General features: G+C 37.2%; 1 protein-coding gene across 17 annotated transcripts in view; it reads right to left on the bottom strand.

Annotated features, from left to right (window-relative positions):
• Positions 1–25,112, bottom strand: part of RBM47 (RNA binding motif protein 47) — a 150,151-nt gene that overhangs the window by 37,634 nt on the left and 87,405 nt on the right. The window contains exon 1 of one of the 17 annotated variants that reach the window (XM_074324585.2): positions 15,748–15,859. The exons of 15 other annotated variants lie outside the window; for them this stretch is intronic. The gene's annotated coding sequence lies outside the window, so the exon portion shown is untranslated. Of the gene's footprint in view, positions 1–3,182; positions 3,325–15,747; positions 15,860–25,112 lie in introns of those variants that run through there. One more of the 17 variants, XM_019751973.3, reaches the window with a different exon arrangement.

Raw genomic sequence — 25,112 nt, 5'->3', positions numbered from 1 at the left:
AGCACAAATTCTATCTAGTAAGTATAACACATATCGTCAGGGATAGAACTTAGCCCATTGATGTTGTATCATTTAGGATTTTTTAAACTAAAATGTTTCTCACCAAAGAGCAGAATGAAAACAACTCTGAAAGGCAACCAGATGATTTGGACCAGGGGTGTCCAAACTGCGGCCCGCGGGCCAACCGCGGCCCTCAATCCATTGTTAATTGGCCCGCAGCAAATTCCAAAAATACATTTAGTTTACTTAAATAAACCAGGTGAGGCAATACGTACTTCACCTCAAGTGAGTGGCCTGGCTGTTTGTGTATTTTACTGCATATGGCCCTTGGTAAAAAACGTTGAAAACAGTTTGGACACCCCTGATTTAGACTTCTCTCTTTTTACAAGCTTTGTCATGTGACAGCAAATCAGCTAGGGGGAAAAAAGATAGCCTCTAAGAGTGCTAGACTTGAAATGGGAATTTTAAAATACACTTCCCAATGATATTCAAAAGGAATGCATCCTAAAATTTTCCCAAATCACCTTATCCAACTATGCCCTATCTTGTGTCCCTCATGAAATGACCAGAGCAAAGACCAAGTCTAAACCAAGTTGGGCTGATGTACGGGGTAGGCTAGGCTTATCAAGCTATGCAACTTAATAATACTATTAATGTTAATTATAGCTGACATTCATCGAGTGCTCATTATGCACCAGGCACTGGGGTAAGCATTTCTTGTACAATGCCTTATTTAATCATTACCACAACCTCATGAAGCAAATTCTAAGGTTATTCCCATTCTAGAGATGAGGAAACTAAGGCACAGGGAGGCTGCCCATTGGCTAAGGTCCCCTAAGCTGTAAGTGATGAAGCTGGGATTTAAACCCAGGAGGTCTGAGACCAGAATCTGTGCTCTTAATTATTCTGCTCTGTGGAAGAATCCAACTGCTTCTGCACCCCAGTCTGGAAGAGGAGAAAATTAAACTTGTGCTATAACAAAAGTGACAAATTTTATGTATTTATATTGCAGTTTCAGAGTCATTTAAAGGGAGTCAAAACTGTGAACGGCAAACGCATGGATTGTCAAGGCCCACTGTCTAATAATTTTTTCAAGAGTCCCAATATTCAACTTTAAGCAATAAAAGGTATTCCTAATTTGGGTTAGAAATATAAGAGTTCAGCTTTTTGGTTAAAGAGTAGAGACTAATGTCGGAGACTCATTAGTATCATGGGCTCAGAAACCCCTGGTTATCCAATTTGTTGCCTAGATTCTTGAAGTTACCACATTTTGAAAAACTTTTGAGAAATCAGAGACCCCATGAAAGGAGTAAACAGAGCCTGCAATTTCACTTTCTACTGCTCAGTCAATAATCTCTAATCAGACAGTTCGTTCTTGCTAACATTAAAAAAAATTACCTCTTTTAGTAGCAAAGAAAATGAACATACGAACATTCACATCATAGAAATAGGGTTTTAAAAATAAATACAAATTACTAATCCTTTACACATGATTTTTAGGTGGTGGTTATTGAGATATCACTTCCCACCCCTTCCGTCTTTGTGCATTAACATTTGACCCTTTTTATAATATGCACCTTGTACCAGTGAAACCTAAGGCACCAGCTAGTTATTCATTAAACTTGGGTGCCAAAGGCTGACTTGTACAAATTACGCTGTTAACTGCCTGGCCTGGCCTGTGTGCAGAAGTGGAAAAAAGCAATCATCATAGCTGTGAAATTGTCATATCGGCAGAATTGAACTACAAATTGCAGCAATTCGTGCCTGACCTCTGATCTGTGAAGTTAGTTTAAACCTTTGAACCTCAGCGTGGAGTTGAGAAATAGCATTTACTTGTACTGGAGAAGATGGCTAGCAAGTATTCGCTGCTGTGAATAGTTAACTCTGTGACTGTTGGTCAACCACATTTACCTCCCCTAAGGAGTCAACCACAGTAAGAGACTATGAGGGAGGCTTGAGAATGACTTCTCATAAAACGGCATTTGAACAAATCTAACAAAAGCAGGAAGTTTCAGGATGAAATATTTTAAATGAGTACGTAAAAATAGTAAGAAAAGGAAGAACCTGAGATAAATTATTAGTCATTTATACTTAGTGATATGTACACTAAAACAATTCTCTTTACAAAACAGATAAAAGCAGTTTTAAGGAAATCCTTAAAAAAATTTACCAAATGGTACCGTCTCTCATGTTATATTTTTAAACAAATATATTGCTTAATTTCTGTTATAAAATACAAACCCATATTAAGCCAACTCTGGGAAAAAGCAATCATGGGAAACGACTTATACTTTCCTTCAAACCCCGATTTACCTTCTAATACTAAACATTAGATGTAGGCTAATGAATAAGTATAACAATATATGTTTCCTATGTACACAGTTTGTCACATTGATTTATCATATTTTATTCATAATGAGGAAGGTATTTCTTTTGCGGATTAGCTTCAAATGCTATTCAAATTGCTCCATTTCCAGATAGAAAGAAGCAGACTCTATTTCTCTGGTTTCTTTGAGTGAATATTAGAATAAATCTCAAATAGCACATAAAATATAACTATTCTTTATAATGAAAGTAAAACTAATTTGTAGTCTTTAAAGCATATAACCTACACTTAATTCCATTTTATAAACTTTACTATTGGTTTGAAGAAATGGTTGATACAAGAGTCTTCTTATACCAGAATTTTTCTCAAAGAGAAAATGTCATTATCGCTAACCTTTATGTAGTAATTATCATACTAATTCCATTAATTGTTTAATTATCTCATACCTTAAAATCACAAATTTCTTCTTTAAAGACTGACTCTGAAATGACTTTGGAAAACAAAAGTGGACATAATTGTTAAATTTCCGCTTTTTATCCCATAGTTTAAATAGCAGCGATTGATGAAAAAATGACTTCGTGAAGATCTAGCTTTATAAACTGTGCAAAGTGAAGAGCTGCTAGATTAACTGATTTTTTTTTTTTAAAGAAATGTTCGTAACTTAAGAATTTTGGTTTTGCTGCTGGTAAGGTAAATTGTGCAGCATTTGAAATTCTTACAAACTTCGCTTTTTCTTGCCTTCAATTAAAAACAAACAAAATGGATCATTTGTTTATTTGACCTGATCTAAATTACTTTAACCAAATACAACCGTCTCCTCCTACCATACAGGTAAAACAAATAAGGTGTACCCTACCTTTCCAGTCTTGAAATCTGGATGCGACAGGCTAATAGTCACAAAAGCTTTGCTTAAGCAACCTTCGCTCCCGATCCCAGGAACTACGTAATTCTGTTATGTACAGCACACGTCTCCTCATTGGTCAGTAAGCTTTGGCCACTTAAATGCCTTGGGAGTCATTTGCTAAGGGCACCTGGAAGGAGCTGTGAGGGGGTGGTACAGAAAGAAGGGAGGTGTTCAAGTTGCCAGACACAAAGTGCTCAACAGCAGTCAAAACTTCATGGAAAACCCACTTAACAAATGGATTTGGGGAAGGCCCAAGAACACAGAAGCTCTGGCGTTTCACAGAGAAGGAAACATAACAGAAATATTTTATTCAAACGCCAATACTAACCAAAAGGAAACAAATGATTTTTAAAATCTACCTTCCTAGAGTAAGATGGGTACCTACAACCGTGTACTGTTTCCACGCAGACAAGAAAAACAGTAATTCTTACTTCATTCGGGTTGTTGTTGGGGATTAAATGAATGAATACATGTAAAGTGCTTAGAAAATTTCTTGGCCTATAGAAAGTACTCAAAAAATATTACTATGATTTCTTAGAAATGTTATATTTTTAGCAAATACTGCTTTTTTTCTTACTATGTCTGGGGTAAATGATCTGGATTGAGTACCCTTTAGCTTTCCACCTAAGCACTACCAACGATCATATTTAGGATAGCTTGGTAGAAAAAAATTACACATGAACTAAACCCTCATTTTATCTTACTTTATCAGTTTGGAGCTGGAAATGGATTTACTGGTAAGAAGTGGAGGAAAATAGAAGGGACATAGAAAGAAAAAAGGGAGTATTAAAACATGATTCATTGATAATAAAAACAGTCTGTACATAACAACGGATCAGGTGGACCTGAGGCACTTAAGCAGAGTAAATACTCTCCTTTTCAAGCAGTTAGGAGATGGAACCACATCCAGAGGTTGACTGTGTCGGTTCAGGCAGTTGGGAAATCAGGGGAAGGGGAGCAGAAAGACTCCACACGGGCTCCTGAAAGCAAGTGACATCTGGGACTAGGGACCTTCTGAACCGGGATTAAAACGAGCTCCATAGCATACAAAGAGAGAAACACATCTGTAACTCTTCCTAAAATGAAAATTGTGGTCTCCAGTTTTCCCTTAGTGGTTATTCTGTAATTGTTAACCTTATTAAATTCTATAAACCTTAGCAATTTGAAGTAGCCCAGATGGGAAGTAAAAAGGCCAAAGGGAACAAGAAAGTTTTAAATCATTTATTTACCTATATATTTTTTTTAAGAGAGACAGTTCTATTGCTCCCAAATAACATAATCTGAAGCTATCAATAGTGACTAGAAAATGCCAGCTGGTTAGTAAAGAGTCAAAATCCAGACCAAGTCTAAGATTATAATCATGTTAAATATCATATAAAATGAAATTGCTAGGTTTTGATTGAAGAAAATTGAAGTAATCTTTCAATGACACTGAAGTAGTGCTTCCAAAAAACTACCAATTTTGGACTAAATTCCTCTTGGCTACAAATGGGATCCCAAAAATCTGCCTTTTATATAAGAGTAATTGAGTATACTATGTAAGAATTTTTTTATAAACTCTGGGGGTGTGGCATGCTGTAAGCATTAGAAAGGTTGTATTTTTGGTGTGGAAGTTTGGTGTGTGAGCAGGTGTTTGCATGCGTGCGTGTGTGTACATGTATGCACATTCTTACACCAAACATCAAGAATGCAAAAACTTAGGAAACAAACCATCTCAAGATGATAAATTTTAAGAGTAAGGTAGTAAGGACAGGGCAGCTTTTCACTGAATACTTGAAAGCAATAATTACAATCACGGCCTGCGCTAAACAAAAATAAGCAATTTTTTCCTTTGTTTTCTTTGAACAAAGTTAATTCTAAAGATACATGCACATAGGCACACAGATATCTATGGTCTTTGTAAAAACAATGTACACTAGCTATAATGAATTCAAACAATATAGAAAAGTACACAGCACAAGAGTAAGAGTCACCCTTTCTACTGCTGCCATTCACATTGACTCCTACTAAATAGCCCTCGAGGAGGCAAATGTGTAATACGTCAGTGGCATCACAGTCCATGTGTCCCATCTGCTACATTCGCTGTGTAAACTTCTGATGAGTCTGCTTACAACTAGCTCAAGTCATCTCTTGAGGAGTGATCCTTTGTCTTAACAAATCGCCCTTGTTTTTAGAATGACAGGAAAAATATAGATAAAAGAAGAAGAAAAAAAAAAAAACAGATGCAAAATAGAAGCTTGAGACCAGATAAGCTCTAAAGTAGATTTGAAAAAAGAACAAGGAACAAGAAACAAGATTCAGGCAGGTGTGGGAGGAGGAAGTGGAGCTCTGGTAAAGACATAATATGAAAGCAGGAAATTGCTAGGTGAGCTATTTTGAATATAAGTAACGCATACTAAGGTCACCTTCACATCCTAGTAAGAGCATTTTACAAGAAGTATTTTAACTTATCTAAAGGCTGAGGTATTAGCTAATGTAAAGATCAAGTGAATGTGTATTTGCTTCCTATATAATAGTAGTATATAATTTGCCAGAAGTAGATTTTACGCCATTCAGAATTTCAGCCTTTGCTGAAATTGTTTATTGTATTAATGCATGACTAAAGCATCAGAGGAAGAAATTGTACACATATACACGCTGAGGTACGAGCCTGCATCTGAAAAGGTGTTGAGTATTGGACTGAAGCCGTGTAATTATGTTTATTGGTGGTTTCAGCAATAATAGTTGGCGACGAAGCTAACTAATCAACATTGAAAAAGTGAGCTCAAAAAGATGAGGGCATGCATGCACTCATAGGAGCGTCCTCCTAAAGAATGTATGTGACACACAGAGCCTACCAGAAGAATGGTGATACTATAATAAGGATTAATGCCTCCACAGCTTTTGGTTTACACACATGCAACATACACAAGGGCGTGGCCTCAGCTGAATACAGCGGTAACATCCCTTTACCTGTCCCCTTCTGTTGTCACTTTAGACCACAAAGTCTTCCTTTGTTTTTATAGAGCAGTATCCACACAAATGTATGATTAAAACCACCATAGCATTCTCTTTCGGTTAATTTGTTAAATATCCCATTAATGGTATCAACAGGAAGAATTAAATAAGGGACACTGACATCTCTGGGATGAAGAGTTTATCTTATCTGGACATTAAGGAAGAATCTGAGGGCTTTCATTTTAAAATGTAAAGTGGTATCCTCTCAATTAGTACCATCACTTCAAAGAGTAAAATTATAACAGGAACTAACATTAGTATATTTCATTCTCAATCAATATTATCAAGTACCTTCTAAGTGTCAGGCCCTGTTCTAGGTACTGGGGCTACGGCAGAGAGCCAAACAGAAAAAAAAAGTCCCTGCCCTCATGAACCCTATAGACTCATGGTGGAGAAGACATTGAACAAATAAATCAGTAAAATACATAGTATGTTAATTGATAAAGAATTAAGGAGGAAAAATAGCAGGAAAGGAGAATAGGCATATGTGTGTGTATGCGGGGATCTGCATGGTGTCTGACTTACAAGGGAAAGTATATTAAAAAAAAAGAAAATATATTTACTAGTTATCACTTATAAAAATTAAGCTTGTGAATCCCTTTGATTTCTAGTGGGACATGCTTTTAATCTAAGCATATATCTAAACTCATTTAAGCTGTATGTCAAGTACTTGTTTACATAGTAAGTAGTAGCTCCTTAATGTGGACATGGGCAAGGTGGCAGACGTCTTAAATACAATAGGAGGGGCCAGGTACTTGGTACTGTGAAAGGAAATCCAAAAGAGAACATAATGCTATTGGAGGATTGTTTTGAAGTAAAACTAACTTTGCACTACTTTCTCAGGTTAGCAGGAACTTCAGAGGGTTTAAATCGGCCAGGCTGGGCTTCTCTGGGATCTATCTCCAACCACCTCCACTCTGGACTCTGGCTCCTTCCCACCCCCTGCACTTCCTTTTAATCCTAGTCTTTAGCCCCACCCTGATTGCAGATGTGAATGAGCTCCTAACCCTTAGAAATGTTCACCTTGACCAGGAACACTGACTCAGAGAGAGAGAAGACATAGGTGGGAGTGGATCAGGACTACTCACTTTTCTTCAGAATCTAAGGTTTCAGCATCCAACACTGGATGAGTTAATCCGAAAGCTTTGTAATATTATATGTTGTTATGCCTACTGGAGAGCCTGTCTGTAACTTCTTAGACAAAGTGAATGAGAGAATTACCCAATAAGTCAGATGAAGTATAACCCCACCCCATCTCCAATCAACTCCCTCCCTCCCAAGCTTTACTCAAGCAAGAAACATTTCTTGTTTAACTTTAGAATTTAAATGTGTCACAAAAGCAGTCATGAAGAGCCCAGACTTCAAGCACCCATGTTTACTATATCCAGTGACAAGGGTCCATTGGGTGAGGCAGCCAATGAAGAGGCACAAGGCAGAATCTTCACCTAAGTGTCCTGTCTAACTTTCACTTAAATGTATCACTTCATAATAAAACCACTTGAGCTAACTCTTCTCTGTGGTCCTTGTCGGATACCGGACACTGTTTCTAAGTGCTTCACATACATTAACACATGTAATCCTCATAAATGCATTTCGATGTAGGTACTAGTATTGTCCCGATTTTACAGATGAGAAAACTAAGGGACAGGTAATAAAGTAAGTTGTTTAAGACCAACAAATAGCAAACAGTGGAGCAAGAATTTGAACCTAGGGACTCTGGCTCATAGAGGTCACACTTGACCACCTCTAGGTAAGTAGACTGTCTCCCTCCTTCCCTCCCTTCCTCTCTTCTTTCTTTGTTCCTAATCACCTGCCTCTCTATCTACCTACCACCCTTCACCTTGTTGCTCTGCTGCCAGTAACAGGCATTTCTGTTCTTACAGGAAAAGCTTGGGAAATTTGGAGATGGTATCTTTGCAGCCAGGTAGGGAAATTAATGTTTGGTGAGTAAGGCCGTAACTTTAAAGAGCCTTTAAATTAAATCTAATTTAAATCTAAAAATAATTCTCTTTGCATTTTCTCTCTAAACTCTTCCTCTATCCTAGGCAGCATTCTTCATTAATTTTTGGAAACCTGTTAAGACTTTATGGTGATTCCTTGCTGCCCCTCTAACATAGTAAACTGTAGGGTCTCATAAGCTTAGCAATTATGAGTCTTTATATATCCCATGGTAGTTTTAACAGACTTTTTATTTTTAAAAAAGGAAGTCCAGAATAAATATTGAATGTGGGTGGAGAGGAGATACCTATTACAAAGTCATAAATAATGTGCAAAAGTCCAACCCCGGCGTTGCACTTTGGCTAGAGAAAGCCAACTCCCACAAGTCATGATGAAAAAAGTAGATCCCCACCTCAGAATGGATAGTCAGGTTAACAAGAGCTCAGGAAGGGCATGGTTTAGCCAAGTTTTGCTCTTTAATAAATGTGTTTATACTAATTTCCTCAAAATTGCCACAGAAATCCTCTAGCATTCTGGATTTTCTGAGTACTGTGCTTTTCCACCATTCCAGTGGGTGTTTACTGAGCACTTTCAGTAATAACTCGGAGGTGTTATTCAGGCACGGGGTGGGGGGTGGGGGGCGAGAGGTGGGAAATGCAGTCAAAGGCCTGCCCCTGATGTGGTCTCTGTTAACTCGGAGCTAATAATCTTTTTGGAGAGACAATGGAAAGTCAAAGAATTCGAACATATAAAATACAAGGTGAAACGAAGCACCGTGAGCTGTGTAAGCACGAAGAGCTATGGAGTCAGAGAGCATTGTCAAGTTGACCAGAGCCCATGTGGAAAGCTTCCCGAAATTTAGTCACGTTAGGTTACAAACATGGGCAATTGCAACGCCCCCAATTTTAAAATATGCACTTTCCTGTAGCTGTTTACTTCGATTTTTTTTTAAAAAAACTTTTTTTTTCTGAAGATTTTGTTTTTATTTCAAGAATTGGATATTACCAATATTGGTATTAACCTTAAGTCTGACATTTTAGTCAATCAGGAAATTGAATCTTGTCAGAGGCTTGAATAGCTGGCAAGGTATTAAGTTATGTTGTCTTTAAAAGACTGTGAACACTTGTTTTCTTAAGACTTTTGGGTTTGGTTCTTGTTTAAGCTTAATTACCTATTCAACATAATCTTTCACCACTTTCTAAAAAGAGCTTTTACATTTTTTGAGAACATAAAAGTAGATAGTCTAAAGAAATGTGAAAGAAATACGGAAATAATAGAAACCATGCCAAGAAAAATGTAACGGATTAAAACTTTGGCTACTGTGGATCTGTAAACACTGGTTAAGTCATTAATGAGAAACATGAGGGTATCTTTAAAAGATCAATTGCAAGGCTGATCAGTTTAGATAGGGTGCTAAAATTAGAAAGGAGTGTGTGTGTGTGTTCAAGAAAAAGAACAACATAAAATAGTACTGAAGTAAATAGTTTAGTTATAATGAACTAACTTATTATCAGCAAATAGTAACTTTGTAAGACGCTTGTTTTTTTCCTTTTTAAATTAAATTTATTGGGGTGGCATTGGTTAATAAGATTATGTAAGTTTCAGCTGTACAATCCTATAGTATATCATCTGTATATTGCATTGTATGCTTACCACTCAAAGTTTAGTCTCCTTGTCACCATATATTTGACCCCCTTTACCCTCTTCAACCTCGCCCCACTCCTCTTCCCCTCTGGTAACCATCATACTGTTGTCTGGAGACTTGATTTTGAATTGGTTACATAAGCTATTCAATCATTCAACAAATGGTTACTGATTATCTACTGTGCGTGGTTTTGTTCTAGGCCTTGGAGATAGAGTGAGAACCAAGAAAGACAAAGTCTTTCCCATCATGCTGGGGAAACATCATCAACAAGCAAATATGTCTGTTCTGGGGAGGGAGGAGAATGATAAACGCTGTGAGGAAGAATAAAGCAGGGTTAGGAGGAAAAAATGGGGACTGTTTTGTCTGGATGGTCAGGGACGTCCTTCCTCTCTGGAACAGAGATCTGACGAAGTGAAGCAGTTTGGAAACCCAGTAAAAAAGCAACCCAGAAGAAGGAAGGAGAGGCTGTGGCAGGGAACAAGCTTGGGGTATCTGAAGAATAGCCAGAAAGGGGCAAAGTGGCAACAGAGTGAGCAAAGCAGGCAGGGGTCAGAGGAGGGCCTTATTCTAAGGACTTCGGGTTCTATTGGGCGTATTGTAGGATTCTGAGGAGAGAAGCGATGTGATCTGATTTTCTTTTTCTTAAGATCTCTCCGGTGTGGAGAAGAAATCACAGGCATGCAAAAGAGGAAGCAGAGGATAGTTTGGGAGGTTCTGGTCATCCAGAGAATGGGATGGTGGATTACACTAGAGTGGTAATGCTGCGGCGGTGAGGAGAAGTTGACTTTGAGTTATATTTTAAAGGCAGTGTTGACAGAGCTGGTTAATGGATGGCATGTCGGGCGGCAGTGTCCAAGATGACTAATATTTTCAGCTTGAGCATTGGGAAAAGGGTAGTGCGATAATACCATGTCAGTCATATGGGGTAAAACTCTTTTTATGGCACGGCTCTCAGTCATAAGCAGTGAAAACACAAATGTATAGGGTAGATGTTGCTAATCATCAGGCAGCATATTAAAATGTTATTTTTAAAAATTTAGGTTTTAGGCAACGAACTCCCTCAGTCCTTAACTTCATTGCTAAATACATTGTGCAAGAACTCTGTGGTCCTCTCCACTTCTAGTTTTCTCTTGTACTTTTAATCATTTTTTAATTCAAAAGGACGTATGGACAACTTATCAGGGCCAAGAAACAAACAAAAAGCCAAAACATAGTCACCGCAACCTACATTATTAAAAGAGATAAATCACAAATTTAAGAGACACACTGGGTGGGTAGATGGGGGAAGGGGTTATACGAAAGGTCCATATTCTGGACCCTCTGCCAAATTTGAGGGAAACAAAGACTTGCATAAATAAGAACCTGCCTGGAAAATTCTTGAGACGCTCCCAGGGCCTCGTGGAAAGTGGAGTTGGAGTACTCTAATGAGTGGGCACCTCCTCATTCTCCACTCGACAGGCCTCTTTCCCTCGTACTGCCCTCTGGCTTTTAAGTCCACCTGGCCCCCCTTAGCTTTCTGCTCTTTGTTGAGTTCATTTTCTTTCCATCTTGGCTTTATGACCCTGTTCTTATGTAGTTCCCCTCCTGACTGGGATCTGTTTTTGCAGATTTCCCATGACTGGCCTCCCTTCTCTCTGTCCCCCCAACACTACGGTCTAGGACCTCCTTCCCCCCACCCTTTAGGTCCACTCCTCAGTTACATCACTTGGCCCTTGCTTTCCATTCTTCCACTGAAAAAAAATATTCTATCATCTATTTAGATGTCTTATTAACTAATAACATGAAATATGCCAATGAAGTTACAATGATGTGTATAGTATTTATATTTTAATGTCTCTCTTCTAGGAATTACAAGTGACTCTCACACACAACAAAATGTCCAACCGCACATTGGTTAGCAAATTGTATATTAAAGCAAAATATTATAAACAATATCACTTTTAACCAATAAAATTAGCAAATATTTGTAACAAATAATGCTAATATGTCATTCTTTAGTAAGACAAGTATAAATTGATCAAAACCATTCTTAAAAAAAGAAACTTTATAACATATATAAAGAGCCTGGGGAAATGTTTGTTGCCTTCACTTAGTAATTATGTCAGTAAGATTCTATCCTAAAGAAACAATAAAAAATGAAGTTTACATGCAAAGATGTTTATCTCAGAATTCTTTATAATAAATTTAGAAACTACCCAAATGCTTGACCTTAAGGGAATGGGTTTAAAAAGGTGGTTCATAAGCCACTAAAAATTATATGAATTGTATGGCCACTAAAAATTACATTTATGAAGGATTTTAATGTCATGAGTAAAGGTTTATATGTGAGATTAAGAAAACAGTACAGAAACAGTACAGTGTGATCTCAACTGATACTATGGAAATAAAAACTAAAAAAATGTACAAAATATTAACTGATTGCCTCTGGATGGTAAGAATATTGAATATGAGTGATTTAAAATTGTTTTATGTACTTCTGTATTTTAACATTACGCACACATACATTTATGTTATATGTCTTTAGCATATATAACTTTGATGATCAGAAAAATTAAAACGATTTGATAAACAAATCTCTTTGTTCTGGCCCCCATTCTTCCCTTTGCAGGCTATCGTTAAGTTCTGCCAATTTTTTCCTCTATTTTCTCACTGACTCGGTTCAGCACTAACCATGCACAACCTTCCACCACTTCCACCCCTTTGCTTCTGTCCCTGATAACCACTTACCCTGTAACCATCCTGACAGCAGTAGGAAGAACTGCCTACGTTAAGTATAGTTGGGATCATGTTACTCCCATGAAGGGAATTTGATGTGATTCTTGGTCATCCATAACATTACAAACTTTTGATCATGAACTGAAAATCTTTGGTTGTATTTGACTACAATGCCCTGCATAATTTCCCTTTGTTTCTCTCAACCTCAATAGACACACATCCACACACAAAATCCCCAAGATGACCTTTCTATTTTCTCTATCTAACCAGGTCCTTGTTTTCCTTCCTAATTCTCCGCTAGAATCATCTTCTTGAAGTCTTCTTATCCAGGTATCTACTTTTCTGCAAACAACTTTTCTGCCACATTGCTTCAGCACTTTTCTTTTCTTAAACATTTGGCAATTATGTGTTTGTCATTTGCAATCAGACTTGCAAAAGAGATGGAAATTCCTGTTTCATCAACAACATTGTCTAAATAGCAAAATACTTCTAGTGTACATAAACTCTAAATTCACATGTGAAAATTAAAACTTATACACAGAGTTTAAGACCATCTTGTAATAAATGAGATATGCCAGTAGTCAGGTTTTTTGTTTGTTCACACAGTTGTCATTTGCTTGTCTGACAAGATGGTAATTCTTTCTGAAGTATATCCAAGGCATTTGCTTTCGATCCCTCCCCTGCCTAGTGAATACACACAGAAATTCACTAAATAGGGCCCTCAATAATTGCTCTTGACAAGAATTTCAAACTATTGGCAAAATATTTTTGTCTTATAACATGGAACCATAAATCATAGTAAGACATTTTAGCTTATTAAGAATGATGGTGAAACAAAGACCTCAAAGCTCAATCTTTCTAGCGGTTTGGTGAATAACTATGGAAATGGCTAGGAAGAATAAAGTCGCATTAACAGTTGCCATCTCTGGCTAGGAAGGATATGTATGTGTGTGCTCCATCAGTTCCACCATATTTGTTTCAGGCTTCTGATTTGAAATCCATGTGCCTCTGACACCTCAGTGCCCTGACAAGAACCTCATTTCTCCAGCTTTGTTTTACAGACAAGGAAACCAAGAAATGATGGCAGTGGAGGAGCTTATTAACAGTATGTTTTTAGAAATGCCAACACTGAAATTATCAGAGTTCCAAGTGAAACTATGAAAAGATTTATACGAAAATTACTTTGATCTGAAGTGTTAATGAAAGTAATAGTATCAGTCATGACTCCTTATAATTACTCAAATGGACAATTTTTTAAATTGGAAAACCACATTACTGTGAAAATACGCTTTTATGAAGAGGAAGTAGATACACCTCAAACTTACAAGCATGTGATTAACAGTAACTGCTTATTAAATTTCTTTTGAGTGGTTGTCACTAATGCATTTATTGGAAGTAAAACTACAAAGAAAAATCATGAATAATTGAAGAAATAGAATACCATTAATGGTACATTCAGCTTTCTTACAGAAATGAAGGAAAAATTATTACATAAAAAAACTCTCCATTTTAGACTCTTCATATGCACATCCATATATTCCAGAAGACACATCAGTTAATAATTGAACTTAGGTTGGAGAATTAAACAACTAAACATAGTAGCTAATGTTGAAACAGAATTTATCTAAGTTTCAAATTGAACTGAAAATTGGTCCTAATTATTACTTTTCTATCAAAAACTGAGCATTAAGTGGAATTTCAAAATAGTTATTAAAATAAAATCAAAGACAAACTACAAGTGGAATGAGTTGCAACACATATAATAGTCAATTTTCTTAATATGCAAGAGCTCTTATAAATCAATAAGAAAAACATAACCCAATAAGTATGAGTATGAGCAAAGATATGAACAGGCAGTTTGCAGGAAAAGAAAATTCTGTGGCTAATAAACATAAAAATATGTTCAACTTTATTCAAACTGAACTTTGTTCAATTACATAAGTAGAAGTCTAGATAACAAACAGGGATTCAACTCATTTGGGATCCCAGAAGTCAATGCCAGTACTTCTCTCAGCACTCACTGGAGTGCAAGGGTCCTAAAATTCCAATAGCCACCAAAAATTGCTCCCTGTGCTGCCCTAGGAGAGGACTATACCATGAGTAACCTTCGAGCAGTCAAACGTCATCTATTAGCTCTTTTACAGCACAGTGGGACTTATATTGAGGATTGACAGATGGAATTGAATGATACATAAAAGAAACTAGAATGAATCAGTTTCAGGAATTGAGGAGTCCTTTGTGGTTAGTGATTTCACCTCTACATCATCTATTTTTTTCTTATCAAAGACCAGTGTCTAGATATGATGGATAACACACACGCACATACACCTTTACACCTGCCTCAGTGGGTGTGGCTGCTGATTCTAGGCCACTCTAATTGTCTGATTTAGAACCCACGGCCCGCAGTCTCCTCAGCACCTCACGTGCCCCATCTCTCACATCCTTACGTAGTTATTTGTAAGCATGGCTACACAAAGAACAAGAATGGCATGCTCCATGTATGAAGAAATACATACAATTTAAGTGTTATTATTAATATAACTATACCTTCGACCATTTATACTAAATTCAGTCTTCCAAAAATACAAATCTACTTTTCACCCATCATTGGATAAAATTCATCTTCTCGATTTATATACCAAAGAAAGGTGATTATCAATTTGTAGACTGAGTTATTTCCTTCACTTTTCCCCTAGTATTTTCTAATTTCTCTGCATCTACAGGTCCAGAAAAAAGAAGGGGAATCTACATTACGTCTATTACTTAGTGATGCTTTTAATAAAAATGGGGAAAGAAAGAAAGGGAGAGAGGGAGAGGAAGTTAGGGAGGGAGAATAATTAGTACTGATGGTAGTTATTCTTCTAATTAGAAGACCTTGGGGAAAATCTCTTTAAAATATTTTATTTCAGGGGCTGGCCCGGTGGCTCAGGCAGTTAGAGCTCCATGCTCCTAACTCTGAAGGCCGCCGGTTCGATTCCCACATGGGCCAGTGGGCTCTCAACCACAAGGTTGCCGGTTCAGCTCCTCGAGTCCCGCAAGGGATGGTGGGCTCCGCCCCCTGCAACTAAGATTGGACACAGCACCACCTTGAGCTGAGCTGCCTCCCAGGTGGCTCAGTTGGTTGGAGCATGGGCTCTCAACCACAAGGTTGCCAGTTCGATTCCTTGACTCCCACAAGGGATGGTGGGCAGTGCCCCCTGCAACTAAAATTGAACACAGCACCTTGAGCTGAGCTGCCGCTGAGCTCCAGGATGGCTCGGTTGGAATGCGTCCTCTCAACCACAAGGTTACCGGTTCGATTCCAGCAAGGGATGGTGGGCTGTGCCCCCTGCAACTAGAAAACGGCAACTGGACATGGAGCTGAGCTGCACCCTCCACAACTAAGACTGAAAGGACAACAACTTGACTTGGACAAAAAAAAAAAAAAAAAGAAAAGAAAAAAAGGCCTGGAAGTACACACTGTCCCCCCAATAAAGTCCTGTTCCCCCTTCCCCAACAAAATCTTAAAAAAAAAATAAAAAATTATTTCTTCTTACAGGTAAAATGGAAATAATTATTTCCCTATAAAAACCTCAGAGATGTTGCAAGGGGAACAATATACGGTATATATACATGAAAATTTTATGCATTTTCAGGAAGAGAAGCAATATATTATTAAAATGTTTGCTTATTATTTTAATATTAGATGTTAACGTTTATATTCAAGTGGTAATACCATTAAAATATTGTCTAGCTATAGTTAATAAAATATTACTTTGCTTGAAGGTTTGAGGATTATCTTAGCTAATACCATTCATAAACAACTATAGGATATATTTAAAGGAGGCTAACTGAAGATTCCAGAATAGGATTGATCCATGCTTTTTTTCTTCTTGTAAAGTAATGGCCATTCTCTGGTTGAAGGATGAGAATAACAATGTATATACTTTTTTATCCCTGAGAAATGCCCATTAGGCACATAACAGCAGCCATGTGCCCTGACGCTACAATGGGAAAACATGCTACCCTATGAAGCCTCAGGTAACAGGACTCTAATGTTAGCTCCTCCGGTGAGTTCAGAGAAGGGCATTTCTATCCCCACCTCCGGAGGAGAATCTAAGGTACTCTAAAAGTTAAATTACTATTTTTTAATGATACTATTTTCATAATTTATGGTACTCCCATCCTGAGTTTGTTTCGAATTTGTTTAGGAAAATATATTTCCTGCCTTTGTTCTCATATCATCATTATAATATGGATGGATGATCAAATAAGTAAGGTCTGTGATCTCTGAGAAAAGATCTCTTGTTTGAAAGTAACATCCAGGGCTGCCACACCCCAGTGGGAAATGTGTCTCAGCACCTGGTAGCAAACGCAGGTGAGGTTCATCCTGGTAGTATATGTAGGTGAGATCATAGATGGTCAGCAAAGAAGTGCAAACTGATGGAAATGCAACTCTGGGCTCTGGAGCTATTTTACATGGAGTTAGCTCAGCACAGGTCTACCTGACCTAACAACAACAACAACAACAAAATAAGTATAGCAAATCTTCACTGAGCATCTGCCATGTACCAACTCTGGGCTAAGTACCTCACAAGTTAGCTCATTTATTTCTCACAACAACACTATGAGGTAGTAACCATCTTTCTGCTTGTTTTACAAATGCGTAAACTGAAGCTTAAAGACTTTAAATAAGTTGACCAAGGTCTCACAGCTATTAAGTGGCAAAGATAGAATTCACACCCAGGCAGCCAGACTCCCCAGCCTGTTATGACCCCAGAACCAGCACCACAGGGAGTCCATCATAGTGAGAGGCCAGTACATCATCAGTTATTCTCTGTGTACCTGCCTCAGGTATTCAGCCTTGTGACTCTGTCCCCAAAGAAGAAGGTCTGAATGACTCAGATTCAGCAATGGTCATTCACATTTGCAAATTGTCTTGTGAGACAGAGAAAGAAGACAACAATTAAATTGCAGTAAACAACCTAACCACTTTAGGAAGCTAGAAAAAAAAGAGCAACCCAACCTGAAACAGCAGAAGGAAGGAATGGAGATAAATAAGTATATAAATTTGAACAGAAATAAAGGAAATGGAGAATAGAAAAACTATAAAAATCAATGAAACCAAAAGTTGGTTCTTTGAAAACAAAACAAAAAAAAAACAAAAAACCACACTGACAAACCTTTAGCTAGTTGAAAACTCAACCTACTGAACTCAGGAATAAAAGAGGGGACATCACTACTGATGTCATAGAAACAAAAAAAGATTTTAAGGGAATACTATGAGCAATCGTATGCCAGCAAATTAGATAACCTAAATGTAAGGGACAAATTCCTAGAAAGACACACGATCAAAACAGACTCAAGAAGAAATAGAAAATCTGAATACACTTGTAACAAGTAAAGAGATTGAATTAGTAATAAAAATATTTTCCACAAAGAAAGGCCCAGAAACAGATGTCTTTGCTAGTGAATTCTACCAAATGTTTTAAGTATATTTATCACTAATCCTTCACAAACTCTTCCAAAAAATAGAAGAGGATGGAACACTTCAAGTCAATGAGGCCAGTATTACCTTACAACAAAATCCAGACAAAGACATCACAAGAAAACTATAAATCAATCTCTCTTATGAAGACATATGCAAAAGTCCTCAACAAAATACCATCAAATTGAATTCAGTAACATATAAAGGATTATAAACCATGACCAAGTGTGATTTATCCCTGGGACGCAAGATTTTAACATAAGAAAGCCAATCAATGCAATATACCATATTAATAAAGGACAAAAACTACACAGTCATTTCAATAAACATAAAATAAAAAATCAACAAAATGCAACCACCTTTCATGATTAAAACACTCAACATACTAAGAACCAAGGACTTCTTCAACCTGCTAAAGAGCATCAACGAAAACCTACAACTGACATCGTACTTCATAGTGAAAGACTGAATGCTTTTCCCCTAAGATCAGGAACAAGACAAGAATGCCCTCTTTGCCACATGTATTCAATACTGTACTGGAGATTTTAGCCAGGGCAATTAGGCAAGAAAAAAAAAAATAAAGGTCATCCCTATTAGAAAGAAATAAAACTATATATATATTCACAGGCGACATGATCTTATCTGTAGAAAATGCTAAGGAATCCACTAAGACACTATTAGAACAAATAAACAAGTTCAACGAGGTTGCAGGACACAAGACCAATATATAAAAATCAATTGAATTTATATGTACTGTCAATGAACAATCCAAAAAATGAAATTAACAAAACAATTTTGTTTAAAATAGCATCAAAAAGAATAAAATAATATGAAAACCACAAAACGTGTTGAAAGAAATTAAAGATCTAAATAAATGGAAAAACATCTCATGTTCATGGATCAAAGATGTAATATTATTAAGATGGCAAGAATCCTTAAACTGATCTATAGATTCAACAGTCCCCTCAATATTCCAGCTAGCTTCTTTAAAGAAGTTGATAAGCTGATCCTAAAATTTATATGAGAATTAAAGGAGCCCAGAATAGCCAAAAGAGTCTTGAAAAAAAAGGAACAAAGTTGGAGGATTCACATTTCCCGATTTCAAAACTTACTATAAAGCTAAGTAATTAAGTCAGTATAGTACTGGCATAAGGATAGACGTATAGATCTGTGGAATCAAATTGAGAGTCTAGAAAAAAACAAACATACATCTATGGTCAATTGGTTTTTGACAAGGGTGTTAAGTCCCTTCAGTGGGAAAAGACATATTTTTAAGAAATGATGCTAGAACAACTGGATACCCACATGCAAGAAAATGAAGTTAGACCCCTAATTCATACCATATACAAAATTAAATCCTAATGGATAATCATCCAAATCTAAGAGCTAAAACTGTAAAACTCTTACAAGAAAAACATAGGTGTGTAAATCTTCATGAACTTAGATCAGGAAATGGCCTTTTAGATATGATGCCAAAAGCACCAGCAACAAAAGGAAAATATAATTAAATTGGTCTTCACCAAATTAAAACTTTTTGTGCCTCAAAGGACATCATTAAGAAAGTAAAAGGATAACCCACAAAATAGGAGAAAATATTTGCAAATTATATATCCAATAAGGGACTTACATCCAAAGTATTCCAACAACTCAAAAATAAAAAGACAAATAACCCATTAAAAAAATGGGCAAAGGATTTGAATAGACATTTCTTTAAAGATATACAAATGGCCAAAAAACACATGAAAAATGTGCTTTTCATGACTAACATAATTAGTCATCAGAGAAAGGCAAATTAAAAACATGATGAAATACCACTTCATACCCACTAGGGTAGCTATAATCAAAAAAGACTGATAACAAGTGTTGGCAAAGATGTAAAAAAACTGGAAACCTCAAACGCTGCTGGTGGGAATGCAAAATGGTGCATCCACTTTGGGAAACTGTCTGGCAGTTGCTCAAAGGGTTGAACACAGAATTACCATATAACCCAGTAATTCCACTGCTAAATATTTACCCAAGAGAACTGATTACTTACGATCACACAAAAATTTCTACATGAATGATCATAGCAGCATTACAACAGCCCCAAAGTAGAGACAATCCAAATGTCCATCAACTAATGAATACATAAATAAATAAAATGTGGTGTGTTCACACAATGGAATACTATTCAGTAATAAAAGGAATGAATTGCTGATACATGCTATATAATATGTATGAACCCTGAAAACATTAAGCAAAGTGAAAGAAGCCAGTCACAAAAGACCATATATTGTACTGATTCTATTAGGTTGGTGCAAAAGTAATAGCGGTTTAAAAGGCTAGAAATAATTGCAAAAACCGCAATGACTCTTGCACCAACCTAATATTTATATGAAATGTTTAGAGTAGGCAAATCTATAGACAGAAAGTAGGTTAGGGGTTACATAGGGCTGGAGTAGGGGGTGGGAGGGAGAGGGGTGAGAAGAAAAGGGAAGTGATTGGTAACGGGCACAGCGGATTTTTTTTAGAGAAGTAATGAAAATGTTCTAAAATTGATTGTAATGATGGCTGCAAAACTAACTGTGAATATACTATAAAATCCATTGAATTGTACACTTTAAATAGGTGAATTGTATGGTATGTAAATTGTATCCCAAATAAAGCTTAAAAAAAAAAAAAGCCAAGCATGTGAGAGTGGAAGTATAGCAGACGCTGCCCCTCACCACCCCCACTTCCTCACAGGTAAAACTATCACCACACAGAACAACATTTCAGAGAAGGTTCAATTATGACAATGATACTTTTACGTCCTGGTGCATGGCTTAGTGTTCCAGCTCTTTGTTATTGTTACAGCGAATAGCTTTCCAAGAAATGTTTTCTCTGATCCCTGCTCACTTAGTACTTCCTCTGTGAGGAAAGTCCCCCGTGGTGTCTGCATGCACACGTGCCTATGCGCTTTGCTGGGGTTGGAAGTCCCGGGGTCAGAGCACTGCTAAACCAAGCTATTTGTAATTCACCTCCCTTCCCAGCCCCAGCAAGCAACAACTCTCCATCATACTTCTCTTCCATCTCCCTTCACCAATCACCCTCTTCATCTCAGTCAATCTTGCTTTCCTAGAGTGGTTTCGCAGAAAGAAAACAAGCTTTCAAGTCTGGTAGACATGAGCTCAAAAACTAACCATATCATTTTCCACTTAGTAACTGTGGGTGAGCCTCAGATGTCAAATCTGTAACACAAAGATCGCACAATACCTAAACTGTTAAAAAATATTTCTGGAGTTCCCACTATGAAGTGGGTACTGAGAATACACACCTGAACAAGACACAAATTCTATAGTTGAAAAACTCATCGTCTAGTAGTCGACACGGAAATAAAACAAACAATGATTACAACGCAGTGTGATAAATGCCATGATAGATGGCATCAGAAGGAGGGAATAATTAATTCTCTTAACAGCTGAGAAGGAGGAAGGCTTTATGGTGTGGTTGTGACACTTCAATAAGGCAATGAGTCCATAGAACACCTGGCACATAGAAAGGGCTCAAAGAGTGTGAAGTTCTTTCCCCACAAAGGGCTCTAGGAATTTAAAAGAAAAACAGGATACGTTTTAGTGAGAGGTAAGAAACTGGAAAGGGCCCTTCACTGCTCCAGCCAGAGCATTATCAAGGCCAAATTCAACTCAAGAAAGCTGGGCATCAGTTTGTATTTCTGAAGATATTAATTATAATATATAGATATCATAATATAGCCATGTTATAGTACATAGAAAGATATTAATGATCATACATCTATATAATAACAAATATATGTGGATGTCCTGGAGTTAATATTGTGAATTTTAACCTGTAATTCTAATTTTGGCAAATTAGAACATCCAGTAAAATGATCCAAAAAAAAAAAAATCCCTGACTCTTCCTTCAATACGTATTTATTGACCTCCTATCATGTGGTACCAGGCAACAGAGACATGAAATTGAACTTACAAGTGTACAAATGACTAGGGAAAATGTAAACCAAGTCCTTAATAATTGTAATACATGACAGAATACCATGTTGCATTTATTCCCCCTCAATAATTGCTCAAGAGGTTTTCTTGCTCTTGAAACAAAACAGGGAGATAATGTTGATTATATTGGTTCTTTCATGATCAGACCTGTACTCTAACGCTAATTTGTAGAACTAGATTGCAAATGGCTTCCTTTTGGTTAAAAAAAAAAAGAAAGAAAGAAAAAAGAAATGATAAAGTTTCAAAACAGAGACAAGTCAAGTACTCCGTGTTCTCAGGGCAAAATCTTGCTGAAATGATAAAAACCTCCACCAGTTCTCAAGAGGCTTAGCTGCATAGATAAACAACCCTGAGAGTCAGTAAGTCCACACTAGTGCAAGGAACATGGTGCAATTCAACTTTGGAGTCTGTGGCCTAAGATGTGGCGATTTGTGAACCAGAGATCAATGAAGCACTTGCACTGAGGAAAGGGAGCTCAGGAGGAAAGCAGATACCTACTTTCCTGCCCACCTACCTTCCCAGGTAACACACCCCTCCATGTCCCAGAACTCAGGTGCACCACCATGCGGCTGAATCAGAGTCCTTCTAGGGGTGAGAAAGCTGCAGGGTTTTCCTTATGAACGAATTACATGAACAATATAAGCCTGAAGTTGCCAAAAAATAAAACCAACACAGAAGACAACAGACTGAGATTGACAGATATATAAAATCCCGATGACCTCTTTTGAATCCTTTGATCCAGTCACGTTCTACCTCTTGGAATTGTCAGTGGGGTAAGTATATATGTATATGTGTAATTTTACGTATAGAATTTAATTTGATGTGTTGTTTCCTTAAACTATTTGGGATTGGGTTTCTGTCACTTACAACCGACAGTCCTAATTAACAAAGGGTCTCACCGCACCCCTTCCTTGGTGTATGTTTTTATGGTGATGGAGTAACCAAGGTCACACAATAATCTCACCTGACCCATTCATTCTTCCTACGTTTTCCTAGTTCAACAAACATACTCTCCAAGTTTCACAAAAGCTGTCATTTTCCCTCCTAGCAAAATTTCACTTTATGCCTCTTTGTCCTTATTGAAAAGGGCATTTCATCATTTTTGGTATAACAAAAGAGTGGTGCTAATCTGACGTATCTTTGGAGAGAAGTGCTACCAGCATTCAAACAGAAAATTGACAAAGGACATTCCAGTGCAAGTTTCCTCCTAAAGGGTCCTTCTATTTAACTGCTTCTTTTTTTTTAAATTAAAGTTTATGGGGGACAATTGTTAGTAAAGTTACATAGGTTTCAGGTGTACAATTCTGTAATACATCATCTATAAATCCCATTGTGTGTTCACCATCCAGAGTCAGTTCTTTCCATCACCATATATTTGTATATTTAACTTCTGAAAAGCGATCAGATCTCTCTCTCTCTCTTTCTCTCTCTCTCTCTCTCTGCAGTAGAAGTTTACAGAAATCTCTCATGTTCGTGGAGAGAGCCTTTCTGCGATGATTACAGCCTAATGCCACCACAGCGCAGCCCCTAAAAGCCCTGCCGCCTGGAGCCCCCACGTCTGATGTCCTGAACGGTGGTAACTGGGATCGCACACAGGACCCAGAAACAATTGATCACCCTCATTTTTGTGCTTCCTTTTATTTTATCTGACTTTTGCTCCCCTCAGAAGAAGACAGAGAGGGCAGACAGGAATAAACAACAAAACCTAGTGGGAGACAACTTTTACAGGAAACTGGCAGATGTGTAAGAGAGTTTTTGATCAGGGTTGAACCAGATCAGTAGCTGTGTGTTTAAGCAGGAGCACAGAGCAAAGCTATGAGCAGGAATGATGGCTTCCAAACTGTCACTGGGGCTAAATTGTTATATGTCAACCTTGGTTGAACAACCTTGGCTGGAGAACTTAAAAACAAACAAACAAACAAACAAAAACCTAGACTTTTTGTAGGATCCTGGGCCGTGGTAGTTTTTAAAAGCTTCTCCAGGTGATTCTAATAGTAGCCAGGGTCAAAAACCACTCTTCTATACAGACTTCCATCCAAACAAACTTTTTATCCAACCATCACAATTGTGGTGAGCAGTTTTGGCTATAACCAAAATGGCCACTAACAATGCCAACGTCTCATTCTGTCTTCTCTGGTAGCAGATGATTGTAGTTACCTATCACAGTATATAAAGTCTTTACTGTTCATTACATACATCATCTCTAATCTTAACCACCTTGGAAAGTAGCACCATTCCCATTTTCAGCACACAAAAATGGAGAAATAGACAGGTAAAGAAATTTTCCCAAGATTGTACAGCAAACATGTGGCACAGTGAGATCAGAATCTAAGCTTGCCCTCTCTCCACTATAAAGATAGCCCCTCATCTCTGTGTGTCTTTACTCCTCGCTTTACTGTTTTTTGCTTTTGACATAATCCAAAGTTGGTATCCTTCTAATATTTCACGCACATGAGCAAATATACGATTATCTCTTTAAAAACTAGTGAAAACTCAGAGAAATACAAGTTCAAAACAAGTTTCTTTCATTTTATATTATGAACTGCACATGCTCATTATTTTAAAACATATTCTCTAATTCTAGAAAGCAGAGACAAATGTCAAGAGCTGTTATCAGCCTACCTTCAAAACTTTAATGTCCATTTTCAATTTGAACTTCATTAAGCAAGCTAGTTTTGCTTAGTCTGGTGAATAGCCACTTGGTTTGGGCACATAATCAGCAGCAGACCTTCTAGTAATACACATCCCAGGGCCCAGTTACTTAAAATTGATGCTTCTTTAAATTCCCTTTTCTAAACTCCTAAATTATTGGTAAATCTGAAAATTCCCCTTAGGAGTCCTTGGAAAACAAACTATATATAGTAGAGCATTCTATTAAAAACTGTGAAGTATGATAGTTGATATAATAACTCCTGATTACTAGGAAACATAAGGCCTGCACACGCACACACACTCACACACCCAGAGGTCTTCATTTCTAACAAAATTTATAAATGTGACTGACTGGTATATTTACAAATTGGAGAAGATGTTCCGGTTAGCTTTAGATAAGTCCTCTTCAGTTTATAACTCTCTATGGCATTACCATCTCACACCTTATGTTAATAGTAGGTACTCAATAAATACTTATT

Source organism: Rhinolophus sinicus, chromosome 1 (assembly GCF_057876585.1).
Source record: "Rhinolophus sinicus isolate RSI-liver-muscle chromosome 1, RSI-T2T, whole genome shotgun sequence".
Classification (NCBI taxonomy): domain Eukaryota; kingdom Metazoa; phylum Chordata; class Mammalia; order Chiroptera; family Rhinolophidae; genus Rhinolophus; species Rhinolophus sinicus.
The sequence above is the reverse complement of the archived record's forward strand: the minus strand, read 5'-3'. Positions and strand labels throughout refer to the sequence as shown.